The sequence below is a fragment of the Heterodontus francisci genome, chromosome 12, assembly GCF_036365525.1.
Source record: "Heterodontus francisci isolate sHetFra1 chromosome 12, sHetFra1.hap1, whole genome shotgun sequence".
Classification (NCBI taxonomy): domain Eukaryota; kingdom Metazoa; phylum Chordata; class Chondrichthyes; order Heterodontiformes; family Heterodontidae; genus Heterodontus; species Heterodontus francisci.
Window position 1 is genome coordinate 9,561,335 of NC_090382.1, and position 13,805 is coordinate 9,575,139.

The following is a 13,805-nucleotide window of genomic DNA, read 5'->3' on the forward strand; positions in this document are numbered from 1 at the left end:
AGTTATCCCGGAAACAGGACAGTCAGTTACCCCAGAAACTGGGCAGTCAGTTACCCCGGAAACTGGGCAGTCAGTTACCCTGGAAACAGGGCAGTCAGTTTCCCCGGAAACAGGGCAGTCAGTTACTCTGGAAACAGGGCAGTCAGTTACCCCGGAAACAGGGCAGTCAGTTACCCCGGAAACTGGGCAGTCAGTTACCCTGGAAACAGGGCAGTCAGTTTCCCCGGAAACAGGGCAGTCAGTTACTCTGGAAACAGGGCAGTCAGTTACCCCGGAAACTGGGCAGTCAGTTACCCTGGAAACAGGGCATTCAGTTATCACGGAAAAAGTGCAGTCAGTTATCCCGGAAAAAGGGTGATCAGTTACCCTGGAAACTGGGCAGTCAGGTACCCTGGAAACAGGGCAGTCAGTTACCCCGGAAACTGGGCAGTCAGTTACCCTGGAAACAGGGCATTCAGTTATCACGGAAAAAGTGCAGTCAGTTATCCCGGAAAAAGGGTGATCAGTTACCCTGGAAACTGGGCGGTCAGTTATCCTGGAAACAGGGCGGTCAGTTACCCCGGAAACAGGGCAGTCAGTTATCCCCGAAACCTGGCAGTCAGTTATCCCGGAAACAGGGTGATCAGTACCCTGGAAACTGGGCAGTCAGTTATCCTGGAAACAGGGCGGTCAGTAATCCTGGAAACAGGGCGGTCAGTTACCCCGGAAATAGGGCGGTCAGTTATCCTGGAAACAGGGCGGTCAGTTACCCCGGAAACAGGGAGATCAGTTACCCTGGAAACAGGGCAGACAGTTACCCTGGAAACAGGGCAGTCAGTTAACCTGCAAACAGGGCAGTCAGTTACCCTGGAAACAGGGCAGTCAGTTATCCTGGAAACAGGGCAGTCAGTTAACCTGGAAATAGGGAGGTCAGTTATCCTGGAAACAGGGCGGTCAGTTACAACGGAAACAGAGCAGTCAGTTATCCCGGAAAAAGGGTGAGCAGATACCCTGGAAACTGGGCAGTCAGTTACCCTGGAAACAGGGCAGTCAGTTTCCCCGGAAACAGGGCAGTCAGTTACTCTGGTAACAGGCAGTCAGTTACCCCGGAAACTGGGCAGTCAGTTACCCTGGAAACAGGGCATTCAGTTACCCTGGAAAAAGTGCAGTCAGTTATCCCGGAAAAAGGGAGATCAGTTACCCTGGAAACTGGGCAGTCAGTTACCCTGGAAACAGGGCAGTCAGTTTCCCCGGAGAAAGTGCAGTCAGTTATCCTGGAAAAAGGGTGATCAGTTACCCTGGAAACTGGGCGGTCAGTTATCCTGGAAACAGGGCGGTCAGTTACCCCGGAAACAGGGCAGTCAGTTATCCCGGAAACAGGGTGATCAGTACCCTGGAAACTGGGCAGTCAGTTATCCTGGAAACAGGGCGGTCAGTAATCCTGGAAACAGGGCGGTCAGTTACCCCGGAAATAGGGCGGTCAGTTATCCTGGAAACAGGGCGGTCAGTTACCCCGGAAACAGGGAGATCAGTTACCCTGTAAACAGGGCAGACAGTTACCCTGGAAACAGGGCAGTCAGTTAACCTGGAAACAGGGCAGTCAGTTACCCTGGAAACAGGGCAGTCAGTTATCCTGGAAACAGGGCAGTCAGTTACCCCGGAAATAGGGAGGTCAGTTATCCTGGAAACTGGGCGGTCAGTTACAACGGAAACAGAGCAGTCAGTTATCCCGGAAAAAGGGTGAGCAGATACCCTGGAAACTGGGCAGTCAGTTACCCTGGAAACAGGGCAGTCACATTCCCCGGAAACAGGGCAGTCAGTTACTCTGGTAACAGGGCAGTCAATTACCCCGGAAACTGGGCAGTCAGTTACCCTGGAAACAGGGCATTCAGTTATCCTGGAAAAAGTGCAGTCAGTTATCCCGGAAAAAGGGTGATCAATTACCCTGGAAACTGGGCAGTCAGTTACCCTGGAAACTGGGCAGTCAGTTACCCCGGAAACTGGGCAGTCAGTTATCCTGGAAACAGGGCGGTCAGTTATCCTGGAAACAGGGCGGTCAGTTATCCTGGAAACTGGGCAGTCAGTTATCCTGGAAACAGGGCGGTCAGTTATCCCGGAAACAGGGCAGTCAGTTATCCTGGAAACAGGGTGATCAGTTACCCTGGAAACTGGGCGGTCAGTTACCCCGGAAACTGGGCAGTCAGTTATCCTGGAAACAGGGAGGTCAGTTATCCTGGAAACAGGGCGGTCAGTTATCCTGGAAACTGGGCAGTCAGTTACCCTGGAAACAGGGCAGTCAGTTACCCCGGGAGCAGGGCAGTCAGTTACCCTGGAAACTGGGCAGTCAGTTACCCTGGAAACAGCGCATTCAGTTATCCCGGAAAAAGTGCAGTCTGTTATCCCGGAAAAAGGGTGATCAGTTACCCTGGAAACTGGGCAGTCAGTTACCCTGGAAACAGGGCAGTCAGTTTCCCCGGAAATAGGGCAGTCAGTTACCCTGGAAACTGGGCAGTCAGTTACCCAGGAAACTGGGCAGTCAGTTATCCTGGAAACAGGGCAGTCAGTTATCCTGGAAACAGGGCGGTCAGATATCCTGGAAACTGGGCAGTCAGTTATCCTGGAAACAGGGCGGTCAGTTATCCCGGAAACAGGCAGTCAGTTACCCCGGAAACAGGGTGGTCAGTTATCCTGGAAACAGGGTGATCAGTTATCCTGGAAACAGGGCGGTCAGTTATCCTGGAAACTGGGCAATCAGTTATACTGGAAACAGGGCGTTCAGTTATCCCGGAAACAGGACAGTCAGTTACCCCGGAAACAGGGTGGTCAGTTATCCTGGAAACAGGGCGGTCAGTTATCCCGGAAACAGGCAGTCAGTTACCCCGGAAACAGGGTGGTCAGTTATCCTGGAAACAGGGTGATCAGTTATCCTGGAAACTGTGCAGTCAGTTACCCTGGAAACTGGGCAGTTAGTTATCCTGGAAACAGGGCGGTCAGTTATCCTGGAAACAGGGCGGTCAGTTATCCTGGAAACTGGGCAATCAGTTATACTGGAAACAGGGCGTTCAGTTATCCCGGAAACAGGACAGTCAGTTACCCCAGAAACAGGGCAGTCAGTTACCCCGGAAACTGGGCAGTCAGTTACCCTGGAAACAGGGCAGTCAGTTTCCCCGGAAACAGGGCAGTCAGTTACTCTGGAAACAGGGCAGTCAGTTACCCCGGAAACAGGGCAGTCAGTTACCCCGGAAACTGGGCAGTCAGTTACCCTGGAAACAGGGCAGTCAGTTTCCCCGGAAACAGGGCAGTCAGTTACTCTGGAAACAGGGCAGTCAGTTACCCCGGAAACTGGGCAGTCAGTTAACCTGGAAACAGGGCATTCAGTTATCACGGAAAAAGTGCAGTCAGTTATCCCGGAAAAAGGGTGATCAGTTACCCTGGAAACTGGGCAGTCAGGTACCCTGGAAACAGGGCAGTCAGTTACCCCGGAAACTGGGCAGTCAGTTAACCTGGAAACAGGGCATTCAGTTATCACGGAAAAAGTGCAGTCAGTTATCCCGGAAAAAGGATGATCAGTTACCCTGGAAACTGGGCGGTCAGTTATCCTGGAAACATGGCGGTCAGTTACCCCGGAAACAGGGCAGTCAGTTATCCCCGAAACCGGGCAGTCAGTTATCCCGGAAACAGGGTGATCAGTACCCTGGAAACTGGGCAGTCAGTTATCCTGGAAACAGGGCGGTCAGTAATCCTGGAAACAGGGCGGTCAGTTACCCCGGAAATAGGGCGGTCAGTTATCCTGGAAACAGGGCGGTCAGTTACCCCGGAAACAGGGAGATCAGTTACCCTGGAAACAGGGCAGACAGTTACCCTGGAAACAGGGCAGTCAGTTAACCTGTAAACAGGGCAGTCAGTTACCCTGGAAACAGGGCAGTCAGTTATCCTGGAAACAGGGCAGTCAGTTACCCCGGAAATAGGGAGGTCAGTTATCCTGGAAACAGGGCGGTCAGTTACAACGGAAACAGAGCAGTCAGTTATCCCGGAAAAAGGGTGAGCAGATACCCTGGAAACTGGGCAGTCAGTTTCCCCGGAAACAGGGCAGTCAGTTACTCTGGTAACAGGCAGTCAGTTACCCCGGAAACTGGGCAGTCAGTTACCCTGGAAACAGGGCATTCAGTTACCCTGGAAAAAGTGCAGTCAGTTATCCCGGAAAAAGGGCGATCAGTTACCCTGGAAACTGGGCAGTCATTTACACTGGAAACAGGGCAGTCAGTTTCCCCGGAGAAAGTGCAGTCAGTTATCCCGGAAAAAGGGTGATCAGTTACCCTGGAAACTGGGCGGTCAGTTATCCTGGAAACAGGGCGTTCAGTTACCCCGGAAAAAGGGCGATCAGTTATAATGGAAACAGGGCGGTCAGTTACCCCGGAAACATGGAGATCAGTTATCCTGGAAACAGGGCAGTCAGTTACCCTGGAAACAGGGCAGTCAGTTAACCTGGAAACAGGGTAGTCAGTTATCCTGGAAACAGGGCGTTCAGTTACCACGGAAACAGGGAGATCAGTTACCCCGGATACAGGGCAGTCAGTCACCCTGGAAACAGGGCAGTCAGTAACCCCGGAAACAGGGCTGTCAGTTACCCTGGAAACAGGGCAGTCAGTTATCCCTGAAACAGGGTGATCAGTTACCCTGGAAACAGGGCAGTCAGTTACCCCGGGAGCAGGGCAGTCACTTACCCTGTAAACAGGGCAGTCAGTTACCCCGGAAGCAGGGCAGTCAGTTACCCTGGAAACAGGGCATTCAGTTATCCCGGAAAAAGTGCAGTCAGATATCCTGGAAAAAGGGTGATCAGTTACCCTGGACACTGGGCAGTCAGTTACCCTGGAAACAGGGCAGTCAGTTTCCCCGGAAACAGGGCAGTCAGTTACCCTGGAAACTGGGCAGTCAGTTACCCCGGAAACTGGGCAGTCAGTTATCCTGGAAACAGTGCGGTCAGTTATCCTGGAAACAGGGCGGTCAGTTATCCTGGAAACTGGGCAGTCAGTTATCCTGGAAACAGGGCGGTCAGTTATCCCGGAAACAGGCGGTCAGTTACCCCGGAAACAGGGTGGTCAGTTATCCTGGAAACAGGGTGATCAGTTACCCTGGAAACTGGACAGTCAGTTACCCTGGAAACTGGGCAGTCAGTTATCCTGGAAACAGGGCGGTCAGTTATCCTGGAAACAGGGCGGTCAGTTATCCTGGAAACTGGGCAATCAGTTATACTGGAAACAGGGCGTTCAGTTATCCCGGAAACAGGACAGTCAGTTACCCCAGAAACAGGGCAGTCAGTTACCCCGGAAACTGGGCAGTCAGTTACCCTGGAAACAGGGCAGTCAGTTTCCCCGGAAACAGGGCAGTCAGTTACTCTGGAAACAGGGCAGTCAGTTACCCCGGAAACTGGGCAGTCAGTTACCCTGGAAACAGGGCATTCAGTTATCACGGAAAAAGTGCAGTCAGTTATCCTGGAAAAAGGGTGATCAGTTACACTGGAAACTGGGCAGTCAGGTACCCTGGAAACAGGGCAGTCAGTTACCCCAGAAACTGGGCAGTCAGTTACCCTGGAAACAGGGCATTCAGTTATAACGGAAAAAGTGCAGTCAGTTATCCCGGAAAAAGGGTGATCAGTTACCCTGGATACTGGGCGGTCCGTTATCCTGGAAACAGGGCGGTCAGTTACCCCGGAAACAGGGAGATCAGTTCCCCTGGAAACATGGCAGGCAGTTACTCTGGAAACAGGGCAGTCAGTTAACCTGTAAACAGGGCAGTCAGTTACCCTTGAAACAGGGCAGTCAGTTATCCTGGAAACAGGGCAGTCAGTTACCCCGGAAATAGGGAGGTCAGTTATCCTGGAAACAGGGCGGTCAGTTACAATGGAAACAGAGCAGTCAGTTATCCCGGAAAAAGGGTGATCAGATACCCTGGAAACTAGGCAGTCAGTTACCCTGGAAACAGGGCAGTCATTTCCCCGGAAACAGGGCAGTCAGTTACTCTGGTAACAGGGCAGTCAGTTACCCCGGAAACTGGGCAGTCAGTTACCCTGGAAACAGGGCATTCAGTTATCCTGGAAAAAGTGCAGTCAGTAATCCCGGAAAAAGGGTGTTCAGTTACCCTGGAAACTGGGCAGTCAGTTACCCTGGAAACAGGGCATTCAGTTTCCCCGGAGAAAGTGCAGTCAGTTATCCCGGAAAAAGGGTGATCAGTTACCCTGGAAACTGGGCGGTCAGTTATCCTGGAAACAGGGCGGTCAGTTACCCCGGAAACAGGGCAGTCAGTTATCCCCGAAACCGGGCAGTCAGTTATCCCGGAAACAGGGTGATCAGTACCCTGGAAACTGGGCAGTCAGTTATCCTGGAAACAGGGCGGTCAGTAATCCTGGAAACAGGGCGGTCAGTTACCCCGGAAATAGGGCGGTCAGTTATCCTGGAAACAGGGCGGTCAGTTACCCCGGAAACAGGGAGATCAGTTACCCTGGAAACAGGGCAGACAGTTACCCTGGAAACAGGGCAGTCAGTTAACCTGGAAACAGGGCAGTCAGTTACCCTGGAAACAGGGCAGTCAGTTATCCTGGAAACAGGGCAGTATGTTACCCCGGAAATAGGGAGGTCAGTTATCCTGGAAACAGGGCGGTCAGTTATCCTGGAAACAGGGCGGTCAGTTACCCCGGAAACAGGGAGATCAGTTACCCTGGAAACAGGGCAGACAGTTACCCTGGAAACAGGGCAGTCAGTTATCCTGGAAACAGGGCAGTCAGTTAACCTGGAAATAGGGAGGTCAGTTATCCTGGAAACAGGGCGGTCAGTTACAACGGAAACAGAGCAGTCAGTTATCCCGGAAAAAGGGTGAGCAGATACCCTGGAAACTGGGCAGTCAGTTACCCTGGAAACAGGGCAGTCAGTTTCCCCGGAAACAGGGCAGTCAGTTATCCCGGAAAAAGGGTGATCAGTTACCCTGGAAACTGGGCAGTCAGTTACCCTTGAAACAGTGCAGTCAGTTACCCTGGAAACTGGGCAGTCAGTTACCCTGGAAACAGAGCATTCAGTTATCCCGGAAAAAGTGCAGTCAGTTATCCCGGAAAAAGGGTGATCAGTTACCCTGGAAACTGGGCAGTCAGTTACCCTGGAAACAGGGCAGTCAGTTTCCCCGGAAACAGGGCAGTCAGTTACCCTGGAAACTGGGCAGTCAGTTACCCAGGAAACTGGGCAGTCAGTTATCCTGGAAACAGGGCGGTCAGTTATCCTGGAAACAGGGCGGTCAGTTATCCTGGAAACTGGGCAGTCAGTTATCCTGGAAACAGGGCGGTCAGTTATCCCGGAAACAGGCAGTCAGTTACCCCGGAAACAGGGTGGTCAGTTATCCTGGAAACAGGGTGATCAGTTACCCTGGAAACTGGGCAATCAGTTACCCTGGAAACTGGGCAGTTAGTTATCCTGGAAACAGGGCGGTCAGTTATCCTGGAAACAGGGCGGTCAGTTATCCTGGAAACAGGGCAGTATGTTACCCCGGAAATAGGGAGGTCAGTTATCCTGGAAACAGGGCGGTCAGTTATCCTGGAAACAGGGCGGTCAGTTACCCCGGAAACAGGGAGATCAGTTACCCTGGAAACAGGGCAGACAGTTACCCTGGAAACAGGGCAGTCAGTTATCCTGGAAACAGGGCAGTCAGTTAACCAGGAAATAGGGAGGTCAGTTATCCTGGAAACAGGGCGGTCAGTTACAACGGAAACAGAGCAGTCAGTTATCCCGGAAAAAGGGTGAGCAGATACCCTGGAAACTGGGCAGTCAGTTACCCTGGAAACAGGGCAGTCAGTTTCCCCGGAAACAGGGCAGTCAGTTATCCCGGAAAAAGGGTGATCAGTTACCCTGGAAACTGGGCAGTCAGTTACCCTTGAAACAGGGCAGTCAGTTACCCTGGAAACTGGGCAGTCAGTTACCCTGGAAACAGAGCATTCAGTTATCCCGGAAAAAGTGCAGTCAGTTATCCCGGAAAAAGGGTGATCAGTTACCCTGGAAACTGGGCAGTCAGTTACCCTGGAAACAGGGCAGTCAGTTTCCCCGGAAACAGGGCAGTCAGTTACCCTGGAAACTGGGCAGTCAGTTACCCAGGAAACTGGGCAGTCAGTTATCCTGGAAACAGGGCGGTCAGTTATCCTGGAAACAGGGCGGTCAGTTATCCTGGAAACTGGGCAGTCAGTTATCCTGGAAACAGGGCGGTCAGTTATCCCGGAAACAGGCAGTCAGTTACCCCGGAAACAGGGTGGTCAGTTATCCTGGAAACAGGGTGATCAGTTACCCTGGAAACTGGGCAATCAGTTACCCTGGAAACTGGGCAGTTAGTTATCCTGGAAACAGGGCGGTCAGTTATCCTGGAAACAGGGCGGTCAGTTATCCTGGAAACTGGGCAATCAGTTCTACTGGAAACAGGGCGTTCAGTTATCCCGGAAACAGGACAGTCAGTTACCCCAGAAACTGGGCAGTCAGTTACCCCGGAAACTGGGCAGTCAGTTACCCTGGAAACAGGGCAGTCAGTTTCCCCGGAAACAGGGCAGTCAGTTACTCTGGAAACAGGGCAGTCAGTTACCCCGGAAACAGGGCAGTCAGTTACCCCGGAAACTGGGCAGTCAGTTACCCTGGAAACAGGGCAGTCAGTTTCCCCGGAAACAGGGCAGTCAGTTACTCTGGAAACAGGGCAGTCAGTTACCCCGGAAACTGGGCAGTCAGTTACCCTGGAAACAGGGCATTCAGTTATCACGGAAAAAGTGCAGTCAGTTATCCCGGAAAAAGGGTGATCAGTTACCCTGGAAACTGGGCAGTCAGGTACCCTGGAAACAGGGCAGTCAGTTACCCCGGAAACTGGGCAGTCAGTTACCCTGGAAACAGGGCATTCAGTTATCACGGAAAAAGTGCAGTCAGTTATCCCGGAAAAAGGGTGATCAGTTACCCTGGAAACTGGGCGGTCAGTTATCCTGGAAACAGGGCGGTCAGTTACCCCGGAAACAGGGCAGTCAGTTATCCCCGAAACCTGGCAGTCAGTTATCCCGGAAACAGGGTGATCAGTACCCTGGAAACTGGGCAGTCAGTTATCCTGGAAACAGGGCGGTCAGTAATCCTGGAAACAGGGCGGTCAGTTACCCCGGAAATAGGGCGGTCAGTTATCCTGGAAACAGGGCGGTCAGTTACCCCGGAAACAGGGAGATCAGTTACCCTGGAAACAGGGCAGACAGTTACCCTGGAAACAGGGCAGTCAGTTAACCTGCAAACAGGGCAGTCAGTTACCCTGGAAACAGGGCAGTCAGTTATCCTGGAAAAAGGGCAGTCAGTTAACCTGGAAATAGGGAGGTCAGTTATCCTGGAAACAGGGCGGTCAGTTACAACGGAAACAGAGCAGTCAGTTATCCCGGAAAAAGGGTGAGCAGATACCCTGGAAACTGGGCAGTCAGTTACCCTGGAAACAGGGCAGTCAGTTTCCCCGGAAACAGGGCAGTCAGTTACTCTGGAAACAGGCAGTCAGTTACCCCGGAAACTGGGCAGTCAGTTACCCTGGAAACAGGGCATTCAGTTACCCTGGAAAAAGTGCAGTCAGTTATCCCGGAAAAAGGGTGATCAGTTACCCTGGAAACTGGGCAGTCAGTTACCCTGGAAACAGGGCAGTCAGTTTCCCCGGAGAAAGTGCAGTCAGTTATCCTGGAAAAAGGGTGATCAGTTACCCTGGAAACTGGGCGGTCAGTTATCCTGGAAACAGGGCGGTCAGTTACCCCGGAAACAGGGCAGTCAGTTATCCCGGAAACAGGGTGATCAGTACCCTGGAAACTGGGCAGTCAGTTATCCTGGAAACAGGGCGGTCAGTAATCCTGGAAACAGGGCGGTCAGTTACCCCGGAAATAGGGCGGTCAGTTATCCTGGAAACAGGGCGGTCAGTTACCCCGGAAACAGGGAGATCAGTTACCCTGTAAACAGGGCAGACAGTTACCCTGGAAACAGGGCAGTCAGTTAACCTGGAAACAGGGCAGTCAGTTACCCTGGAAACAGGGCAGTCAGTTACCCCGGAAATAGGGAGGTCAGTTATCCTGGAAACTGGGCGGTCAGTTACAACGGAAACAGAGCAGTCAGTTATCCCGGAAAAAGGGTGAGCAGATACCCTGGAAACTGGGCAGTCAGTTACCCTGGAAACAGGGCAGTCACATTCCCCGGAAACAGGGCAGTCAGTTACTCTGGTAACAGGGCAGTCAGTTACCCCGGAAACTGGGCAGTCAGTTACCCTGGAAACAGGGCATTCAGTTATCCTGGAAAAAGTGCAGTCAGTTATCCCGGAAAAAGGGTGATCAATTACCCTGGAAACTGGGCAGTCAGTTACCCTGGAAACTGGGCAGTCAGTTACCCCGGAAACTGGGCAGTCAGTTATCCTGGAAACAGGGCGGTCAGTTATCCTGGAAACAGGGAGGTCAGTTATCCTGGAAACTGGGCAGTCAGTTATCCTGGAAACAGGGCGGTCAGTTATCCCGGAAACAGGGCAGTCAGTTATCCTGGAAACAGGGTGATCAGTTACCCTGGAAACTGGGCGGTCAGTTACCCCGGAAACTGGGCAGTCAGTTATCCTGGAAACAGGGAGGTCAGTTATCCTGGAAACAGGGCGGTCAGTTATCCTGGAAACTGGGCAGTCAGTTACCCTGGAAACAGGGCAGTCAGTTACCCCGGGAGCAGGGCAGTCAGTTACCCTGGAAACTGGGCAGTCAGTTACCCTGGAAACAGCGCATTCAGTTATCCCGGAAAAAGTGCAGTCTGTTATCCCGGAAAAAGGGTGATCAGTTACCCTGGAAACTGGGCAGTCAGTTACCCTGGAAACAGGGCAGTCAGTTTCCCTGGAAACAGGGCAGTCAGTTACCCTGGAAACTGGGCAGTCAGTTACCCAGGAAACTGGGCAGTCAGTTATCCTGGAAACAGGGCGGTCAGTTATCCTGGAAACAGGGCGGTCAGATATCCTGGAAACTGGGCAGTCAGTTATCCTGGAAACAGGGCGGTCAGTTATCCCGGAAACAGGCAGTCAGTTACCCCGGAAACAGGGTGGTCAGTTATCCTGGAAACAGGGTGATCAGTTATCCTGGAAACAGGGCGGTCAGTTATCCTGGAAACTGGGCAATCAGTTATACTGGAAACAGGGCGTTCAGTTATCCCGGAAACAGGACAGTCAGTTACCCCGGAAACAGGGTGGTCAGTTATCCTGGAAACAGGGTGATCAGTTATCCTGGAAACTGGGCAATCAGTTATACTGGAAACAGGGCGTTCAGTTATCCCGGAAACAGGACAGTCAGTTACCCCGGAAACAGGGTGGTCAGTTATCCTGGAAACAGGGCGGTCAGTTATCCCGGAAACAGGCAGTCAGTTACCCCGGAAACAGGGTGGTCAGTTATCCTGGAAACAGGGTGATCAGTTATCCTGGAAACTGTGCAGTCAGTTACCCTGGAAACTGGGCAGTTAGTTATCCTGGAAACAGGGCGGTCAGTTATCCTGGAAACAGGGCGGTCAGTTATCCTGGAAACTGGGCAATCAGTTATACTGGAAACAGGGCGTTCAGTTATCCCGGAAACAGGACAGTCAGTTACCCCAGAAACAGGGCAGTCAGTTACCCCGGAAACTGGGCAGTCAGTTACCCTGGAAACAGGGCAGTCAGTTTCCCCGGAAACAGGGCAGTCAGTTACTCTGGAAACAGGGCAGTCAGTTACCCCGGAAACAGGGCAGTCAGTTACCCCGGAAACTGGGCAGTCAGTTACCCTGGAAACAGGGCAGTCAGTTTCCCCGGAAACAGGGCAGTCAGTTACTCTGGAAACAGGGCAGTCAGTTACCCCGGAAACTGGGCAGTCAGTTAACCTGGAAACAGGGCATTCAGTTATCACGGAAAAAGTGCAGTCAGTTATCCTGGAAAAAGGGTGATCAGTTACCCTGGAAACTGGGCAGTCAGGTACCCTGGAAACAGGGCAGTCAGTTACCCCGGAAACTGGGCAGTCAGTTAACCTGGAAACAGGGCATTCAGTTATCACGGAAAAAGTGCAGTCAGTTATCCCGGAAAAAGGGTGATCAGTTACCCTGGAAACTGGGCGGTCAGTTATCCTGGAAACATGGCGGTCAGTTACCCCGGAAACAGGGCAGTCAGTTATCCCCGAAACCGGGCAGTCAGTTCTCCCGGAAACAGGGTGATCAGTACCCTGGAAACTGGGCAGTCAGTTATCCTGGAAACAGGGCGGTCAGTAATCCTGGAAACAGGGCGGTCAGTTACCCCGGAAATAGGGCGGTCAGTTATCCTGGAAACAGGGCGGTCAGTTACCCCGGAAACAGGGAGATCAGTTACCCTGGAAACAGGGCAGACAGTTACCCTGGAAACAGGGCAGTCAGTTAACCTGTAAACAGGGCAGTCAGTTACCCTGGAAACAGGGCAGTCAGTTATCCTGGAAACAGGGCAGTCAGTTACCCCGGAAATAGGGAGGTCAGTTATCCTGGAAACAGGGCGGTCAGTTACAACGGAAACAGAGCAGTCAGTTATCCCGGAAAAAGGGTGAGCAGATACCCTGGAAACTGGGCAGTCAGTTTCCCCGGAAACAGGGCAGTCAGTTACTCTGGTAACAGGCAGTCAGTTACCCCGGAAACGGGGCAGTCAGTTACCCTGGAAACAGGGCATTCAGTTACCCTGGAAAAAGTGCAGTCAGTTATCCCGGAAAAAGGGCGATCAGTTACCCTGGAAACTGGGCAGTCATTTACACTGGAAACAGGGCAGTCAGTTTCCCCGGAGAAAGTGCAGTCAGTTATCCCGGAAAAAGGGTGATCAGTTACCCTGGAAACTGGGCGGTCAGTTATCCTGGAAACAGGGCGTTCAGTTACCCCGGAAAAAGGGCGATCAGTTATAATGGAAACAGGGCGGTCAGTTACCCCGGAAACATGGAGATCAGTTATCCTGGAAACAGGGCAGTCAGTTACCCTGGAAACAGGGCAGTCAGTTAACCTGGAAACAGGGTAGTCAGTTATCCTGGAAACAGGGCGTTCAGTTACCACGGAAACAGGGAGATCAGTTACCCCGGATACAGGGCAGTCAGTCACCCTGGAAACAGGGCAGTCAGTAACCCCGGAAACAGGGCTGTCAGTTACCCTGGAAACAGGGCAGTCAGTTATCCCTGAAACAGGGTGATCAGTTACCCTGGAAACAGGGCAGTCAGTTACCCCGGGAGCAGGGCAGTCACTTACCCTGTAAACAGGGCAGTCAGTTACCCCGGTAGCAGGGCAGTCAGTTACCCTGGAAACAGGGCATTCAGTTATCCCGGAAAAAGTGCAGTCAGTTATCCTGGAAAAAGGGTGATCAGTTACCCTGGACACTGGGCAGTCAGTTACCCTGGAAACAGGGCAGTCAGTTTCCCCGGAAACAGGGCAGTCAGTTACCCTGGAAACTGGGCAGTCAGTTATCCTGGAAACAGTGCGGTCAGTTATCCTGGAAACAGGGCGGTCAGTTATCCTGGAAACTGGGCAGTCAGTTATCCTGGAAACAGGGCGGTCAGTTATCCCGGAAACAGGCGGTCAGTTACCCCGGAAACAGGGTGGTCAGTTATCCTGGAAACAGGGTGATCAGTTACCCTGGAAACTGGACAGTCAGTTACCCTGGAAACTGGGCAGTCAGTTATCCTGGAAACAGGGCGGTCAGTTATCCTGGAAACAGGGCGGTCAGTTATCCTGGAAACTGGGCAATCAGTTATACTGGAAACAGGGCGTTCAGTTATCCCGGAAACAGGACAGTCAGTTACCCCAGAAACAGGGCAGTCA